This window comes from Cebus imitator, unplaced genomic scaffold (assembly GCF_001604975.1).
Source record: "Cebus imitator isolate Cc_AM_T3 unplaced genomic scaffold, Cebus_imitator-1.0 Scaffold46, whole genome shotgun sequence".
Classification (NCBI taxonomy): domain Eukaryota; kingdom Metazoa; phylum Chordata; class Mammalia; order Primates; family Cebidae; genus Cebus; species Cebus imitator.
This window is the reverse complement of record NW_016107361.1, coordinates 343,129-361,984: the sequence shown is the minus strand read 5'-3', so window position 1 is coordinate 361,984 and position 18,856 is coordinate 343,129. Positions and strand designations below refer to the sequence as shown.

General features: G+C 37.4%; 1 protein-coding gene across 1 annotated transcript in view; it reads right to left on the bottom strand.

Moving 5' to 3' along the window:
* Positions 1-18,856, bottom strand: part of MCC (MCC regulator of WNT signaling pathway) — a 460,356-nt gene that overhangs the window by 372,694 nt on the left and 68,806 nt on the right. The gene's annotated exons all lie outside the window — the stretch shown is intronic.

Genomic DNA, 18,856 nt, shown 5'->3' with positions numbered 1-18,856 from the left:
TCCGCCTCCTGGGTTCAGGCAATTCTCCTGCCTCAGCCTCCTGAGTAGCTGGGATTACAGGCACGTGCCATCATGCCCAGCTAATTTTTTGTATTTTTAGTAGAGATGGAGTTTCACCATGTTGACCAGGATGGTCTCGATCTCTTGACCTCGTAATCCACCCGCCTCGGCCTCCCAAAGTGCTGGGATTACAGGTGTGAGCCTGGTATGATTTTCTAGAAGTGGAATTACTCATCGTTAAAAGGTCCAATCTCTCAATATAGTTTTCTGAATATCCTTTGAGAAACATCAAATTTATAGTCCCACCAGCAGTTTCTGAGCTGCCCACACTTCAGCTATGTTTCTGGAGAGAGTAGTCTAATTCCCTACATAGAGAGTAGTCCCTATGTCCTCATTTTCTTTTCTGCAAAGGCATTTCATACCACATAATTCCAGAGACACATTTCTTTCCTTCTCTTCAGTGCTTAATGCTGGCTGCTGCCTTCTTGAAACTCTTCCTTCATTCTGTTAAACCCCATCTTCTGGCTTCTCCCATCTCTCTATGAAGCTCCATATCAGAATTCTTGTCCTTAAATACATGCTATCTTAGAGTCATATCCTTGGTCCTCTGTTTTTTCACTTTATAGACTCTACAGATAATCTAATATAAATCTGTGGCTTTAAGCTACCACTATGCATGGCTGACTACCAAATCTCTACCTTCAGTTAAGTAGCAATCCGCCTTCTACATGGTAGCTACAATTGACTGTCATGTATTTATCTTGAACTCAAAGTCCTGTGCTTAATTCATCATCTTGTACCCTTTCCCAAATTTTCTCCTTCTAGCTACATAAATTATACCATCTAGTCACCCATGCTGGAAATCCAGAAGTTATCTAGGGTGTTTCCTTCTTGGTTATCCCCTACTCAGTCACCAAGAACAAGAGCTTTTATTGTCTAAATAGCTCTCAGGTCCATTCCATCCTGATCATCCCTATCTCTCTCAACACTTTCCACCTGGTTTATTGCACTGGTCTCCTAACGGGTCTCACACTTTCCAACGGGCAGCCAACAAATTCTGTTACTCTTTCCTGCTTCAAACCCTTTTTTTTGCTCCCCACAAGACTTTTAGCTTCAAATCCAAGTTTCTCACTTCATAGCCAAGGCCCATCAGAATATGGCTGAGCCTACCTCTTCTTGCTGAAGTAGGCAGCCTTCATCCCAGCCCCCAAATTTCTTTTAGCTTCTGTAAGAGGCACTATTATTTTAGATGCTCATGCTTTGCACATTTGTCCCTCTGCTCAGAACATCCACTTCTTTCCCTTTCTCCAAACTCCAGCCCATGTCTCATAAGTCACTTGAACAGTGTCTCCTTCAGAAATCTTCTATATCTCACATAACCCCCAGTCTAATTTGATAGCCCTTTATTATCTTATCAAAGTACTTGCACAAGCTTCAATCACTTATCCTACTCTATAGTAATTGCTGATTTATTTTTCTCTCACTTCTAGTAAACCAGAGGTTGGCAAGTAAGACCTGCAGCCAAATCCAAATCATTTCCTATTTCTGTAAATCTAGTTTATTGGAACACAGCATGCCCATTTATCTATGTAATGTCTATGACTATTTTTTTGCTATAATAGCAGAGTTGAATTATTGTGACAGAGACCATATGGCCCACAAAACCAAAAATATATACTCTATGACCCTTTATAGAAAAAGTCCGCAAATCTGTACTAGGCTGTAATTTCCTAGAGGACAAAGTTCATTCTTTGTTCATTATCTTCGAGTCTGTAACACCTGGTATACAGTAAGTGCTAAATAAATGCATAAAAAATGAATGAATGAGTGGGTAAATAAAATGTTAGACTTGATGTAAAAGAGGTGGAAAGAGAACCTAAATAGTGAAAAACTTTAATGCCATTTCTTCTGTACTTTTTGCACACTTTATTTTGTAATCACAAATTAAAACAAGTTGCTATCATTAGGCTTTTAAATATCTTCTAGTGTATATGTGTGAAAGGAAAATAAAAACTTGGGACCCTAATTTCACTGTGCCAAAAGAAACAAAAATTAAGCTGAAAGCTGAGTCATGCAAGAAGCTTCTGTTCAAAAGCTTTTCCTTTTGTTCTAAGCAGATGGCTACAGATAAAAGTTAAATATCTCCACAGGTAGCTACTCTATGTTCACCTTATCTTATGTAAAGTGGCGATTTACTGAGCACCACGTGAACATAATTGACTGTTCTCCTACCTGCTTCTTTTTTCCTGCAATATATGGATTCAGTAAAGTGATCACACCCTTCCTCTTTCCCCCCAGCCTGCTGTTCCCCTTTAAATACTGAAGCCTTCAAAAATCATCTTTGAAGAAAGGCACAGACCTGTCTCCTAGGCATGCACTCTTAACCTTGGCAAAATAAACTTCTAAATTGAGATCTGTCTCAGATACTTTGTGGTTTACATATGCTGGACTCCATACCCTTCAAGTCAGTAATCTAAACTTTCTATATTAATAGATATTAATTATGATGCTCAACTCATTGTAATTGAGGTGATTAATTAAAACATTTTGATGCTTATGCCCCACAGCCCATGCAACTAAATCAGAATGGTGGGGATGGGGGACTGGGAAATGGGAGAGGGGAAGGCAGCATCAGTATTTGTAAGTTGTTCGGAGAACTTCTGTTCTATACCAACAGTCCTAAGGAATGAGGGCTCTGAGGACACTCAGGAGTCTTAGTGATCAAAAACAAACAAGGCTGGGTGTGGTGGCTCATGGCTGTTATCCCAACACTTTGGGAGGCTGAGGCAGAAGGATCGCTTGAGCTCAGGAGTTTGAGACCAGCCTGGGCAACATGGCAAGACTCCATCTCCACAAAAAAAAAAATACAAAAATTAGCTGGGTATGGTGGCACACACCTGTAGTCCTGGCTACTTGGGAGGCTGAGGTGAGAGGATCACTTGAGCCAGGGAGGTTGAGGCTGCAGTGAGTCATCATTGTGGCACTGTACTCCAACCTGGGTGAAAGAATGAGACGCTGTCTCAAAAACCAACAAACAAAAAAACCCAGCCGGGCACAGTAGCTAGTGCCTATAATTGCAGCACTTTGGGATGCTAAGGCAGACAGATCATTTGAGGCCAGAAGTTCAAGACCAGCCTGGCCAGCATGGTGAAACTGTGTCTCTACTAATAATACAAAAAAGAAAGAAAGAAAAAATAGCCAGATGTGGTGGTGCACACCTGCAACCTCAGCTATTCGGGAGTCCAAGGCAGTGGAAATTGCTCCGAGATCGCGCCTCTGCACTCCAGTCTGGGTGACAAACCATATTGTGGTAATTTATGTACTTGCAAGATAAAACAAAATAGATATTTTGAAAAAAATCCTCTATAAAAGTAGATAAACAAAGGATTCCTCTGGAATGCAAGCTATACAAAGATGAAGAATTTTGTCTATTTTCTTCACTGTTGTATTCCGAATACCAAGAACGATACCTGGCATATAATAGGTAGTTGGTAAATAAATCATAAATGAATGAGTAATTTCTTCATTTGCTTTCGATCAGCCAGAAGCCCATGATTCCAAATATTCCACTTGATTGAAATTTTACAGAAGAGGAAGGCAACCTGGCACACATAGGCTTCAGTGCATCAACAGATAGGTTTCTCGAGAGGCATAAAAATTATATTCTACAACTTAAAATAGTGTTTTAATGTCAAATAGGGAAAGCAAAGAGACACTGCTATGGATAAATGCACCTCGGCCTCTTTTTAAAACTCAGTTTTTATTTAAAAAAAGGTCAGCTGCAGTTTGGAAATACATACGATAATAACATGAAGAGCCATGAAGGAACGGGAAAATGAATTCCAACATTACCTAAACAAACACATAAAATGCCCTATGACATGCATCTGAAGGATTTAACTGAAATCATCTTGGCGCCTCCCACTGTCTTAAAGCGCTCACCAGGTCTGCCAAAATAATGATCATTCTACATTGGCATCAAGTTGAGCCCATGCGTTTATTCTCTGTCTGTCTCTGTCACTCTGTGTTTCTAATAAAGCATTCTGCTAGAATGATGAAACTATTGGTCCAATTCTTATATCCAAAAAAAAAAAATGCTTTGGTTGTGGTTACCAACTTGAAACAAATACAGAAAAATAGGAAAGACAAAACAAAAATCAAGTTTGAAAGAAAGAATAAACATATTAAGTGACTTCATTTATATTATAAAGATTATTTTTGAAGTGTCAAACCTAATAGAATATTGAAATATAAACCTTTTCAATGCAGAAGGACTCCCTGTTCAATAAGTGGTGCAGAGATAACTGGCCAGCTATAAGCAGAAGAATGAAACTGGACCCTTACTTATCACTGTATACAAAAGTTAACTCAAGATGGATTAAAGACTTAAATATAAGACCCAAAACCATAAAAATACTAGTTGAAAACCTAAGAAATACCCTTCTGAACATTGGCCTTGGAAAAAAATATATGACTAAGGCCTCAAAAACAGTTGCAAGAAAAATAAAAATTGACAAGTGGAGCCTAATTAAACAAAAGAGCTGCTGCACAGCAAAAGAAACTATCAACTGAGTAAACAGACAGCCTACAGAATGGGAGAAAATATTCACAAACTATGCATCCAACAATGGTCTCACATCCAGAATCTATAAGGAACTTAAATCAGCAAGCAAAAAACAAATAACTCCATTAAATAGTGGGCAAAGGACATGAACAGATACTTCTTGAAAGAAGATATGCAAGTGGCCAACAAACATGAAAAAATGCTCAATATCACTAATCATTAGAAACAGGCAAATCAAAACCACAGTGAGATACCAGCTCACACTAGTCAAAATGGTTATTACTAAAAAGTCAAAAAATAACTTTGTCAGTGAGGCTGTGGAGAAAGGGGAATGCTTATACATTGTTGGTAGGAATGTAATTAGTTCGGCCACTGTGGGAAGCAGTTTGGCGATTTCTCAAAGAACTAAACTTGGAACTATTATTCGACCCAGCAAAACGATTACTGGGTATATACCTGAAGGAATATAAATCATTCTACCAAAAAGACATATGCACTTATATGTTAATCACAGCAATATTCACAATAGCAAAGACATGGCATCAAGCTAGGTACTTATCAGTGATGAACTGAATAAAGAAAATGTGCGTATACACCATGGAATACCATGCAGCCATAAAAAGAATGAAATCATGTCCTTTGCAGCAACATAAATGTAGCTGGAGTCCATTAACGTAAGTGAATTAACGTAAGAGCAGAAAACTAAATACCACACATTCTCACTTATAAGTGGGAGCTATACATTGTGTACATATGGACATAAAGATGGCAACAATAGACACTTGGGAGCTACCACATGGGAAAGGGAGGAAGGGAATCAAAAGTTGAACAAGTATTGGGTACTATATTCACTATCTGGGTGATGGGTTCAGTCGTATCCCAAAACTCAGCATCATGCAATATACTCATATAAGCTTTTTGCAAAAGTAGAATTTCCAATTAGCAACTTCCTCAATATTGTCTATTTTGAAACCTATTTCAATTTATTTTGAAATCTATTTTAACCCTGTGAATTATTATTTGTAGTCTTGGACTATACTATTCAATACAGTAGCCACTAGTCACAGGTGGCTATTTAAGTTTACATTTAAATTAATTAAAATTAAATATAATTAAAAATTTAGTTCCTCAGTTGTACGAGATCAACAGCCACATTTCAGATGCTCAGGAGCCACACTGAATAGTACAGATATAGAATATGTTTTGTTCATGACAACGTTCTAACACTGGAAAAAATAAAATAGACTACAATATCTTCAAATAGCTTCAGGCAATAGTATCAGTTAAGCAAGGAGATGGTTAAAAATTTCAGTTATTATTCTAGCTAAATAATATAAAACTAGAAGCATTTTTTTTTCTCAGAACACAAAAAAGCGATTATGTTATGTATTTGTTAGTATTTTGCAGCTGATTTTCTAATTTTTGATTCACTTCTACTTATCGGACATATAAAAAATACCCACTTTTTGATTAAGGAAATCAGATTCAAATTCATGTCCAAATCACCACTCCCTTATGAAAACAGTTTGGTTGAAAGATTTGTCGGACTTCTGGGGCAAGTAGAAGGGTAGGTGCGTTTCCTAGAGAAAGAACCAGCTTTGCCTTCTTAGATTTGAGTTCCTGCAATACTAATTCCTTCTGATGTTTAGCCTGTGCTTCCTAAGAGGTCACAGAAATAATGAATAGCTAAGATCCCCTTTCCAGATGACATGTCAAGAATGACTAAGAGCCAACATTCAAGAAGACAGCATCTGCAAACAAGGGAAGTATTATGTTTACATGTTTTTTTAACAACTTTTTATTCTATAGTTCTTTTACATGTGACTGTTTCCTAATACTCTTACTCTTTATTGTTTTGGTCCTCTCTTAATTTGCTGTTTTTTTACTGACACTGCAGTGGAAGAAAATACTTTAATGCATTTCTCCCTTGGATTATTTCTTTAAATCAGTAAATTAACATCTGGAATTAAGCAAGACTCAGCGTATCTTCATGATGATTTGTAAAAACTTCTCAAAAGCAATCTCTGGCATTCTTGGGGAAAAATACTCAGAGGCTGTAAAAAGTATTTTAGGTATATTTTTTCATTTAATTCTCACAATAGCAGATCTTATCTTCATCTTACAGGGTCTGTCAGTGCCTTGTAAAAGGGAATGTGTCCCAAGTTCCTGGCACCATGCTTTGTACACAACAGGTACTTAAACAGCTTGCTGGATGAATGAATGAACAAACAGCACCTTTTTGTTAATCTCAGCGACAGATGTAGAATCTTACAGTGAGCACTCAGTAAATCCTTACTAATTGAATAGTCTAGCAATAATGGTCAGTATGACAAATGAATAAGTGGCTCTTAATATATCAATGTCCTTCCAAAAATCCCACTAAAGCTAAGCAATGGACCCTAGATCCAAACACTACGTAAGGCAGTCATGTCTAAAAGATATAGAAAGACAAAATACTTGGAAAAGGCCATGGTTTGGGGGCAATAAAAGAATTTGGGAAGTGAACACTTTCAAAAAATTTATTTCTAAGTATATTTTAATAACACTTCCAGAATAGTTATCACTTCAGATCATTTTAGGTCACACTTTCATGGGAAAATTACACACGTAACACCATTATTATAAAAAGACAACTGCACTCCATTTTTTTCACCAGGGTAAAAAGATGTATATTACAACATGTATTCAATATTTAAAAGATTTGCAGTGTGCTGTGAATGATAAGTTTGCAATTATGTTTATTTTTTCCATTGTAGAAAACGAGGAAAGGTAGAAGATAAAGCAAAAATTTTCATTAAGTGCTACTCAATAGAATAACCAAGTCTAAGCAATGTTTTATTTTAGGCTCCAAAGGTATACTTGACCCCGGGCTCTTTAAATTGAAGTGGCCAAGCCACAGAGCTGCTACCAGCCTTTTCAATCCTCTGTCCCTTGGTCTCATTGTCTTTCTCATCTAGCAGCCTTCTCAGTATTTCCTGCTTCCCACATCGTTTGAACCTGTATGTCTGACCTCCTAACCTACCGACTCTGCTCACATAGTTAGGGACTGCTGCATTCATACTGAGAATAGATTTACTCAATGTTTATTTTGGCTCCTTGGGTCTTACGTTGGTCTGGACAGAAACCCAAACCTTTCTCTGAGGCTGACACTGTGACATGTGCAAATTTCCCCAGATTTTCTTATTTATATATTCTACCCTAGCAGTTAAAAACTTTATTTTTATATTTTGAAAATTTTACTTATTTTAAAAATTATTGTTACTATTTTTTGAGACAGGGTCTCCCTCTGTCACCCAGGCTGGAATGCAGTAGTGTGATTATAGTTTACTGTAACCTCAAACTCCTGGACTCAAGTGTGATCCTCTTGCCTCAGTCTCCCAAGTAGGTAGGACTACAGGGGCATACCAACACACTCAGCTAGTTTTTAAAATTCTGGGTGAAGATGGGGTCTTGCTATGTTGGGCAGATTGGTCTTGAACTCCTGGCCTCAAGTTATTTTCTTGGCCTCCCAAAGATGTGGGAATACAGGTGTGAGCCACTGCACCTGCCTACCAAAAAATTTTTAAAACACTCAGCACATGGAGGACTTTTTTTAAACTGCAAAGTGATTGCATTAAAATTCTCCTAAACATCTTCCAAACATCTTTAGTCTTAGAAAATGGCATTAAAGCAAAAACAATATGGGGGAAATGGTATTTTACACTTTTTTTTGAAGGGTTAAAAAATGCAATTTTTTCATGTATAATTTTCTTTCTTATTCTACTCACTCTCTCAGATTCTAATAAAAATATTATAGCACAAGAAGCAAATAAGGGCTTGTAGTCTAATTGCAGAAATGAGAAGGAGGAGACTTAATCCCAGTATATACAGCAGCCTCAGGCAGGAAATGTCATTGTGTCTCACATCCACAAGTATTACATGAAGGTATCACCCAGGCTGGAGGGCAGTGGTGCGATCATAGTTCACTGCAGCCTTAAACTCTAGGGCTCAAGTGATCCTTCTGCTTCAGCCTGCACACCCAGATAATTCTTTTAAAAATTTATTGTAGAGACAGGTTAATTTTTAGTATTAGCTTCAATGCTGCCAAACTGCTATAAAAGATTTGAACACTTTCATACTTTCAGTGTTCAAAAACTTTTATTGCAATTTGGCAGCATCCTGTACTTACCTTGCTGCAGACTGGCAAGAAAAGTCTAGTCTGTGGCCCTCTCTGAGTAGCACTACTCTAGATGTCATGAATATGGCTAAAATTATCCCTTACTTTACAGATTAGAGACTAATGCGGGAAGGAATGGCACAGAAGAGCAACAATGAGGGTATTAGCCATGGTGGCTTGGCATCATTGTTTACCTTGACATATCATTCCAAGGCAAGTAAGTGCATACTGTAAGAACATTTAAGTCTATTTCAGTATTCATAAACACTGTATAGGGGAAATGACTCATGGTAATGCCATCAAAGTTTTATGTTTAAAATATAGTTAAGTTAAAGCTAAATCCCAGAATAAGAAAATCCTTCAACTAACCACAATCATATATTTAAGTGAGAAGTGTGAATTAGGTGCTCTACATAATTGAACAAAAGGGACTCTATGTTTTAGAAGTTTGTAGTGCAACTTATATCACAGATTATGAAGTATTCATCACAAGGAGGGAGCTTCTTCTGATTTGGCCTGGACCTGTAGTGTTACAATAGTGGCTGAGAGAGAGGCGGTAAAGTTCCAGTTAGAGTAATAACAAGCTGTTTGGACAAGAAGGAGAGAAGGGGAAGGTGGGAAATGAAGGACGAAAGGAGAAGCAGAGGGAGCAGGCTGTAGGCTCCCAGTGGGATTGCCATCAGGGAGCCAGACCCGAGAGTAAGAATGTAAGGTCTGGTTAGTAGAGTGGCTCGGTGGTAAAGTGATAGCTACATGACACCACCAACCCTCTAGTTTTAAAAATGTCAAAACTTCAGTTTTTTCTTTTTTTGAGACAGAGTTTTGCTCTTGTCACTCACGCTGGAGTGCAATGGCATGATCTCAGCTCACTGCAACCTCCTCCTCCAGGGTTCAAGCAGAACCTGCCTCAGCCTCCTGAGTAGCTGGGATTATAAGCATGCACCACTACATCCAGCTAATTTTTGTATTTTTAGTAGAGACAGGGTTTCACCACAATGGCTAGGCTGGTCTCAAACTCCTGACCTTATGTGATCTGCTTGCCTTGAATTCCCAAAGTGCTGGGATTACAGGCATGAGCCACCATGCCCGGCTCTGTTTGTTTCTTTATTTGAGGGCAAGAAGATCCCCTCCTATAATTTTCAAGTCAAGGAAATCTCTCTAATGTTTCTTTTCACTGTCAAAATTCACAGTTCTGAAACATCAACATTTCCCTTATTTCTCCCATCTATGAGAAAACACATAAAGAAATAAGTCTGTTTTCCTAAAAGCAATGGCCTCAAATGGTTGTAAAAGAATGCAGTGGCCAGTATTGTTGAAAAATGAGTCCTGGTCACAAACAGAAAGTCACCAATGTAACATTGTGGCTAAACTCAGAAAAAACACTCACCAGTGACAAAGGGCAGGCCTAGGGTATGAAAGCAAATGTCACTCTCATAGCCTGCTGCAACATTCATTGTAGTTTGGCAGTCTTTGTCAAAATGAAAATTGTACTTGCTTTTCTTTTGGTTCAGTGATTCTATTTCTAGAAATGTATCCTAGAGATATGTTGATGACTGAACAGAGTTATTCAATGCAGCACTATTTATATTAGCAAAAGATTAGAAATCATCTAAATATCCACTGGTGGAGGTCTGGCAAATAAATTATGATCGATCTATACAATGCAGTGAATACTAACCAGTCTTTCAAAATAACAAAGCAGCTCTGTTTAATGGTGGCACAATATCCAAAATCAATCAAGTTTAAAAAAGGCAGGTGCAAATCAGTGCATGTCATACAATACATATAATGTATCTACAGGACTTGATGTGCAAAGACTACCTCTGGAAGGAGACCTAAGGAACTGTTAACAGGGGCTGACTCTAAAAAGAGGACCATGTCTGGAGGACAGAGATGGGTCAGAAACTTACTCTGCCATTAACCTTTTTGAATACATTTGAATTTTTATTCATATCTATGTTTAAGGCATCTTTTAAAAAGCTACATACCAGCTCTATAATTGCAGTCAGAATCCTGATATCTAAAGAGCAATGTTAGAGGAAAAAAAGCCAAGGAACTTAGCTTTGGCATCCAGTGCCCTGCCAAGAAAACCAAATGCCTCCTTACAGTGGATCAGCTTACAGGTTATTCTGGTTATTATCCTGTCAAGATATTTTAGTAGCTTGCAATTTACACTTGGCCTTGACAGTAGTTCACTTCAATTGCCCAAATGTACAGTTAATTTTCTGCAGGTGACTTATGTAACAAGAGCATCAGTATATAAGATATTTAAGTAGGATTTAATTATCTGGTAATTGGAAAGAATTTGAATTCTTTTCACTCTCTAAACCTTGTAAAGATAAAAAAAAAGTATTAAAATCTGCCAGGCAAGGTGATTTGGTAGGAAAAACAGTCAGATAAAATATGTTGTGGACCAGGTGTGGTGGCTTATGCTTGTAATCCCAGCACTTTGGGAGGCAAAGGCAGGAGGATTTCTTGATGCCAGGAATTTGAGACCAGCCTGGGCAACATAGCGAGACAACTCCCCATCTCTGCAAATATTCTTTTTAAAAATTAGCCAGGTGTGGTGGCATGTGCCTGTAGAACTAGCTATTTGGAAGGCTAAGGTAGGAAGATCTTTGAGCCCAGGAATTCGAAACTGCAGCAAGCCATAATCGCACCACTGCACTCCAGCTTGGGTGATGAGCAAGACCCTATTTCAAAAAAAAAAAGTATATATTAATACAATGTATATATTATATACTTATTAATATTAATAAGTATATAAAATACTTATTAATATTGATAAGTATATAAAATACTTATTAATATTGATAAGTATATAAAATACTTATTAATATCATTTCAAATATTTAGCATATGTCCTCATGAGTATATTTTGCCTTTGAGTATTGCTCTAAGATTTTCAATGCAAAGCATCATTTTTCTCCTGATCAAAATCCTCTCTCTACTCCATCCCGCTTCTAAATAATTGCATCTCAAAAGCTAGGCAATTCAAGAGCTAATTACTTCCAACCAATATATAAATTAAAGTTCACAGGTTCATCTTAGAAATAACAACCGAGAAAGAACATTTATACTTGTTAAAAGCCTTACTTCTTGCCTGCACTATTGAATGTGCAATTTGTTCATCCTGAGAATTATGGTGAAGTTAAACACAAACAGTACTTTCTAAGTTAATTACAAATAAATCTTCTCTGTAATTTACATTTAGAATCCAGTTTTATACCATTTTATTTCCTTCCAGCTGAAGGAATGATGTTGCTAGCTTAAGATTGTCTTGCATGAGATATCTGATTTTAATAAAAAATTAAGGCAGTCATTAATTCATTTATGCCATCGAATAATAATTCTAGTCTCATTGGAGAGTTATCTAAAATGACCCAAATCAGCCACATTTCTGTGGGCATATAATTAACTCCTGCCCATATAAACATAATGCAGATTCTCCTCCAGCTGAAACTGTCCTGGTCCTCTGCCCTTTCCTCTGAACCAGCAATAAACTACATCTCTACTCACTAGTGAAAGTATAATTAAGCCATCTTTTTTTTCAAGTCGATCTAAATATAACTGGCAATTCATTCAGAATAATATTTGAAAAATACTTTTCACTCATAGAAAAGCGAATGAGGAACAAATTAAAAAGTAAAAGATTATGTTTAGGAGTGAGGCTTTAAAGTTACAGAAATTTACTTACAAAGAGAATTTAGAGTCACTGATATCCTACCAGCATCTTACAAAGAGAATTTAGAGTCACTGATATCCTACCAGTAGGTTCAAGTGAAATCCCACATGCAGAGAACCTCAGTGAGGTCTGCATGAATCTCCAAGAAGAGATTTCAAAAGATGAAAGCAAGTGCCATCCTTAGGCCTGCCTTAAAGGTTCTACATCCCTTAAGCCTGGCCCATCTGGCTCAATATCAATTGTAGCAGAATAGATAAGTAAATAACTATTCATATACTTAGTGAGAACAGATGCAGCCCCTAAATATAAATATGGAAATCCTGGGCAACATAAGAAGTGCTTATAATAAACTGCTTAAGATAAGAAAGCAGAAAAAATTGTATCTACAGTGCTTATAACTCAAGTAAGTTAAAATAATTATTTATTGAGCACATACTTTGTGCTCAGCACTTGACATAATCCTCTTAATAAACATGCAAAGAGGTTATCATTATTCCTTTTTTGTAGATAAGGAAACTAAGGATCCTTCAGGTTGAGTAACTTGACAGCTATAAAGCAGCTGAGCTGAGATTTAGTCCAAAATCTACCTGATCTCAAAGGACCCACAGGAAATGTTGAAAAATTAAAATCGTTTAAGGAGAAACTGGGTGGTAGGTGTATTACAGCATTAGGCAAAGTGGAAAGCATTCTTTATGCTCAGATAGGTTGAAATACTACCTTTGCTATTTTCTAGATGTATGACTTTTATTGTTACTGAACCTCTCTTAATCTCTATAACCATGTTCAGCAGGCTCCACAGGACTGCTCCTGTACTTACTCCACCAAGCATCACCTGCAGGTTAAAAAATTTTAGGCTTGCAAGTTATCTCTGAATTCATCTGGTTAAACTTCTTCATTAAAAAAAAATTATTTTACTTTAAGTTATGGGATACATGTGAGACTGTGCAGGTTTGTCACATAGGTGTATGTGTGCCATGGGGGCTTGCTGCACCTATCAACCTGTCACCTGAATTTTAAGCCCCGCATGTGTTAGGTATTTGTCCTGAAGTTCTCCCTCTCCTCATTGCCCCCTCCACCCACAGGTCCCTGTGTGTTTTGTCCCCTCCCTGTGCCCATATGTTCTCATTATTCATCCCACTTATGTAAACTCCCTCATTTTTAAGATTAGGAATCTTGAAATGAAAACTTAGCCCAGATACTAAGTTAGTGGCTAGTTAGCGCCAAAGCTAGGACTAGAATTTAGGCCTCCTAACTTCTTTCCACTGCATCAAGAGGCCTAGTTAGAAGAAGAGAACAGAGGAAAAGCAAAGGAAGATATATTAACACAATCTCCTAATATAGCCCCAGCAAACAACCTCAAGTCATCTGAAAGGTAAATATCTTGCACATTACCTGGACAGATACGGTTCCTCATCTTACTTCAAACACTTTAATCATGAGGAATTAGTTGGTTTCTCAAAGTACAAATGTTATCTTAGGTCTAAGACAGAGGAAGACAAACTTCTGGAGCAACAAAAGCAAACTTAACATATATAGTTTTGCCCTGTGTCTTGGTTTTTCTGAATTCTATCTCTGGCATACGCATGATACTACTTTCCTTATTTGTTCTATTTTCAAAAGAAAAAAGGGATGGGAAAGATGTTCTGGGATCAAATACTAAATCCTATTCTTGGAGATACAACATGTACTGTCTTATATTAAACACTACAAACTTTAAAGAAAACTTGCTAAACTCTTCTTAGCCCAATTTTTACCTTACAATGAATTCTCCTTTCTGGCCCACTGAGTGTGAAACAAATGCTCCACAGACTATACCTAGGGCTGAAGTTCTCAATATGTAGTCCTGACACCAGCAGCATCAGCATGACCTGGGAACTGGTTAGAAATATGAGCTCTCAGGTCCAAACTCAGACCTACTCAATGGGAAACTCTTGGAGCGTTTCCCAAGTTCTCCAGGGTTTCAATAAGCGCTAAAGGTTGATAACCACGAATGTAGACAAATCATCGAGGTAGTTTTATCATGAATATTGGTTGTTTTGGGGTTCTCTTAAGGGTAGTGCTTTCAAACTGCTCCTTATGACTGAGTAGAGCAAGGGAGCAGGGGATAGATGAACATGAAGCAGGCTTCAGGGCAGATCACCTAGATTGTCCTTATCATGTTTGTTTGTTTTATATATAAGGCTACAGACTAAGGCTTCATTTAAACAAAATTTTCACAGCTTAAAAGTTTGAAACTTACTGTTTAGAGATTTTAAGAATCTTAGGATGTGGATCAATTTTAGTGCCTGCTAAAGAGTTAATAAATGCCCATTTATCAGTCTTAGGGTCCTTTGGTGGCTTCAGGCTGGAATAGAAGAACCAGGGGCCCCAGAGCAACACAGAAATCGAGATTCCCACTGCATCACTCTATATTTATCTTTCTTACTTGTCTGGAATGTGGCTGACTAGAAAAGACATTTCAGGAACTGTGCTCTGATTTTCATTTCCAGGCCTCCTTAAGATAAACTGAAGTCTTATCACGAAAGCCCCATTCTCAGAAACAACAAAAAATGCAACATCTACAGATTCTATTAATAACACTGTTAAATTAATAGAATTAAATCTTGCTCTGTTGTCCAGGCTGGAGAGTGGTGGTGTGATCACGGCTCAATGCAGCCTTGATCTCCTGGGATCAAGCAATTCTCCTGCCCTAGCCTCCCAATTAGCTGGGACCACAGGTGTGCATCATCACATCTGGCTAATTTTTAAGTTTTTTGTAAAGATAGGCTCTCACTATGTTGCCCAGGCTGCTCTTGAACTTCTGAGCTCAGGCAAATCTCCCACCTTGGCCTCCCAAAGTGGTGAGATTACACGCATAAGCCAGTATGACTGTCTTAAATATTTGAATGTTACACCTAAATCATTAGGATAATTCTTACCAATTGAGATGTAGTAATTTTAAAGAAAAATAAGAATCATGTATGACTCTCTCATTCCCACCCTACTCCAATATCAATGTAATTTATGTATCAGATAGTGAGGACAAGGATATTTAGTCTCTGTCCCTTCCTGGACAATTAAGACTACAGTCTCACATTTTGTGGTCAAAAATAAAACTCATACTCACTATAAAATTTTATTTAAATATAGGAAATAAGAAAAGCAAAGAAAAATTATCTCTAATCATATTTCCAATTAAAAACTTATATATTCTTAAAGATACTGTTCCAGGGAAATATCTGTATATTGATAGATATAGAAATACAGTTCTACATTTATGTGTGTGGATATGTCTATGTAATGTATTTACTTCTCAAAAGACATATCTATGTATCTGTCTCTGCATAACTTCCCCCAATGGAACCTTGCTGAACATACTGGTTTATAACTAGTGTACTCCATGTAACAAAAAATCATTAAAACCTTTCCATGTTAAGAAATATGGTTCTGCATATGAATATGCTGTAAATACACAATGCATTCCTTGTGGATATCCCTTACAGATTTTGATATCCATTTGACATCATATTATGCTATATCTATACAATGGATACAATGAATACCTACAAGGTTTTATCATGAATATTGGTTGTTTTAGGAGTTCTTTCAGGGGTAGTGCCCACATAATATGATTTTAAAATCTATTTAATTGGTCATTTCTATCATTTATTTCTTCTAAAAGTGTTGTGATAAACATTCTTGAACACTTGTCTGATCAGTTTCTTAGGTTAAATTACTAGAGTTAGAGTTCATGGGTCAAAAAAATTACCCTTGGCTGGGCATGGTGGGTCATGCCTGTGATTCTAGGGCTTTGGAAGGCTGAGGTTTAAATATTTGACATTATACATCTGCATAATGAATTATATGCAACTTTAAAAAGAATAAGGTCCCAACTTTTCCGTATGCTTAAAAATGTTCATTTAAACAATGTTAGAGAGGTGGGTGTGCTGGCACACACCTGTAGTCTCATCTACTCAGGAGGCTGAAGCAGGAGGATTGCTTGAGTCCAGGAATTTGAGGTTGTAGTAAGATGATACCTGTGAATAGCCCCTGCATTCCAGCCTAGACAAAAAGAGACTCCCTTCTCACAAAAAAGGGATGGGCAGGTAGCTAAAGAACAGGGCAGCTGTCTATGTATTGACATGGAAACATTTCTAATAATAATTGTTATGTAAAAAATGCAGGGTACAGAATGTATACAATATATTCTGCATACACATATATCTCTACATGAATGCATGTATATGTATACACAGACTCATGTTCATGGACAACCATTAACGGAGTCCATAAGAAACAGGTAGTTGTAGATGCCCTTGGAAAGTTAGATGGAGTGGCCAGAAAACAAAATAGCATAAGAGGAGAGAAATATACTTTTCATTTTAAATAAGTTTTAATTCTGGAATTTTGTACTATGTACATATATTACTTCTTCAATAATAAACAGATAAAATTGATATCCCATTTTATTTTACATTTTTTGACAATTAAATAGTCAAAAATAATGACAATTATTTCTGTCAATACTTGGCAAATTATTGACAAATTGGTCAATAATTTTTTCATTTACCTATTGGATTTACACATTGGTCATTGCTGTTTTTTACTGTGTGAATTGCCTTTTTATGCTTCTTCTGCCTAATATATACCTTGCCAAAATGTCTGCAATTGTTTTAAAATCTACAGGCATTTTAGGAAAACTCCCGTATTTCATAAAGCAGAGCTGCTTGATACTAAGCTACCAGTGGCCATGCTTTCATTTGGGGAAAGTTGTTATGGCTTTAACCATTGTTGCCTAAGAGGTCAGTGATTTCCCTGTGCACCAGTGCAGCAAGGGAGGTCCACTGAGGCACCAAACAGTTTCCACATTGAAAAGCCACAACCACAACAAAGCTTGGAAAGAATTTTTCATCTTGGAGTTTTAAAAGCCAATAACATTAATGTGCATTTTTCTAGATTTATTATGCACATGTGTAAGGGACAACATTAAAATGTTTTACAAGGCGAGGCACAGTGGCTCACGCCTGTAATCCCAGCACTCTGGAGGCCAAGGCGGGCAGATTGCTTGAGGTCAGGAGTTTGAGAGCAGCCTGGGCAACATGGTGAAACCCTGTCTCTATGAAAAATACAAAAATAAGCCAGGCATGGTGGCCCACCCCTGCAGTCCCAGCTACTCAGGAGGCTGAGGTAAGAGGATCACTTGAGTCCAGGAGGTCAAGGCTACATTGAGCTGAGATGGCACCATTGCACTCCAGCCTGGGTGACAGAGTGAGACCCTGTCTCAAAAAAAAAAAAAAAAAAGTCATACAAAAGTGAAAATAAGAAATAATTTTCCTAGTGTCACTTACAAAGGATATGAGACATAAATACTACAGAATGTAGAAGGTGACTGCATGCTGTCTGCAGTCGTTTGCTCCCTCATATATTTTTTGGAGGTATAGCATCTAAAGCTACATGTTGGATTTGTGTAAGGCCTTATTCTTTTTCCCTTCTATTTGATAGAGGCTTCAGGTATGATCTCAGTTTTCAAATACAGCAGCACAAACTCAAATCTAGTAAACCCCGTTTAAATAGACATATGTTCACCTTTCCAAGCAGTGGGAGACCCCAGCTTAGCAGCACCTTTCTGCTGTTTTGCCAAGCTCCAGCCATGTGAAATTTCTTTATCCATTTACGCCTTGGTTTGGGCAGGTGAAAAAAGGATTAAAAATATTCATCTCAGGTGTATTGTGAAGAATAAAGAAATAATGTATGTAAAGCTTTTAGTGCAGTGCCTGGAACGTAGAAAGCACCTAACAAGTGGCAAAATCATAATTATCATCATCATCATTATCAAGAAGATGAGTACAAGTAAGTAGTCATTTAGCAAGGTAAAAGCAGAACAGACAGAAAACGTATCACCACGATTATGGGTAAAAAGGGTCTTAATTATTTCCTGACAAGTTATAGACAAAACCAAACAAAAAACACCTAATAAGTTTCCATGCTGCATTAAGCAGCACCACATCGCAGAGCTCCTCTTCGTGTCTCTCCCAGAACATCACAAAAGGCACAACCAACCAGAGGATAATGCATACTTGCAGGAGAACTGAACAATTAAGGGTATGTGACTAACAGAAATGAATTAATTGGAAAACAGTTTGGCAGTTCCTAAGAATGTGAAACAGAATTACCAGGTGACCCAGCAATGACACTCCTAGGTATACATATATCTAAGAACACGTATCTGCTAATAGGCATGAGATTTCTTTTGAGGGTGATGGAAATATTCTTTTTTTGTCGTTTTTTGAGATAGGGTCTTGCTCTGCCACCCAGGCTGGAGTGCAGTGGCACTATCATAGCTCACTTCAGCCTTCATCTACTAGGCTCAAGGGATTCTCTCACTTTGGCCTTCTGAGTAGCTGAGACTATAGGTGCATGCCACAACACCTAGATAATTTTCACCTTTTTTTTTTTTTTTTTTTTTTTCTTC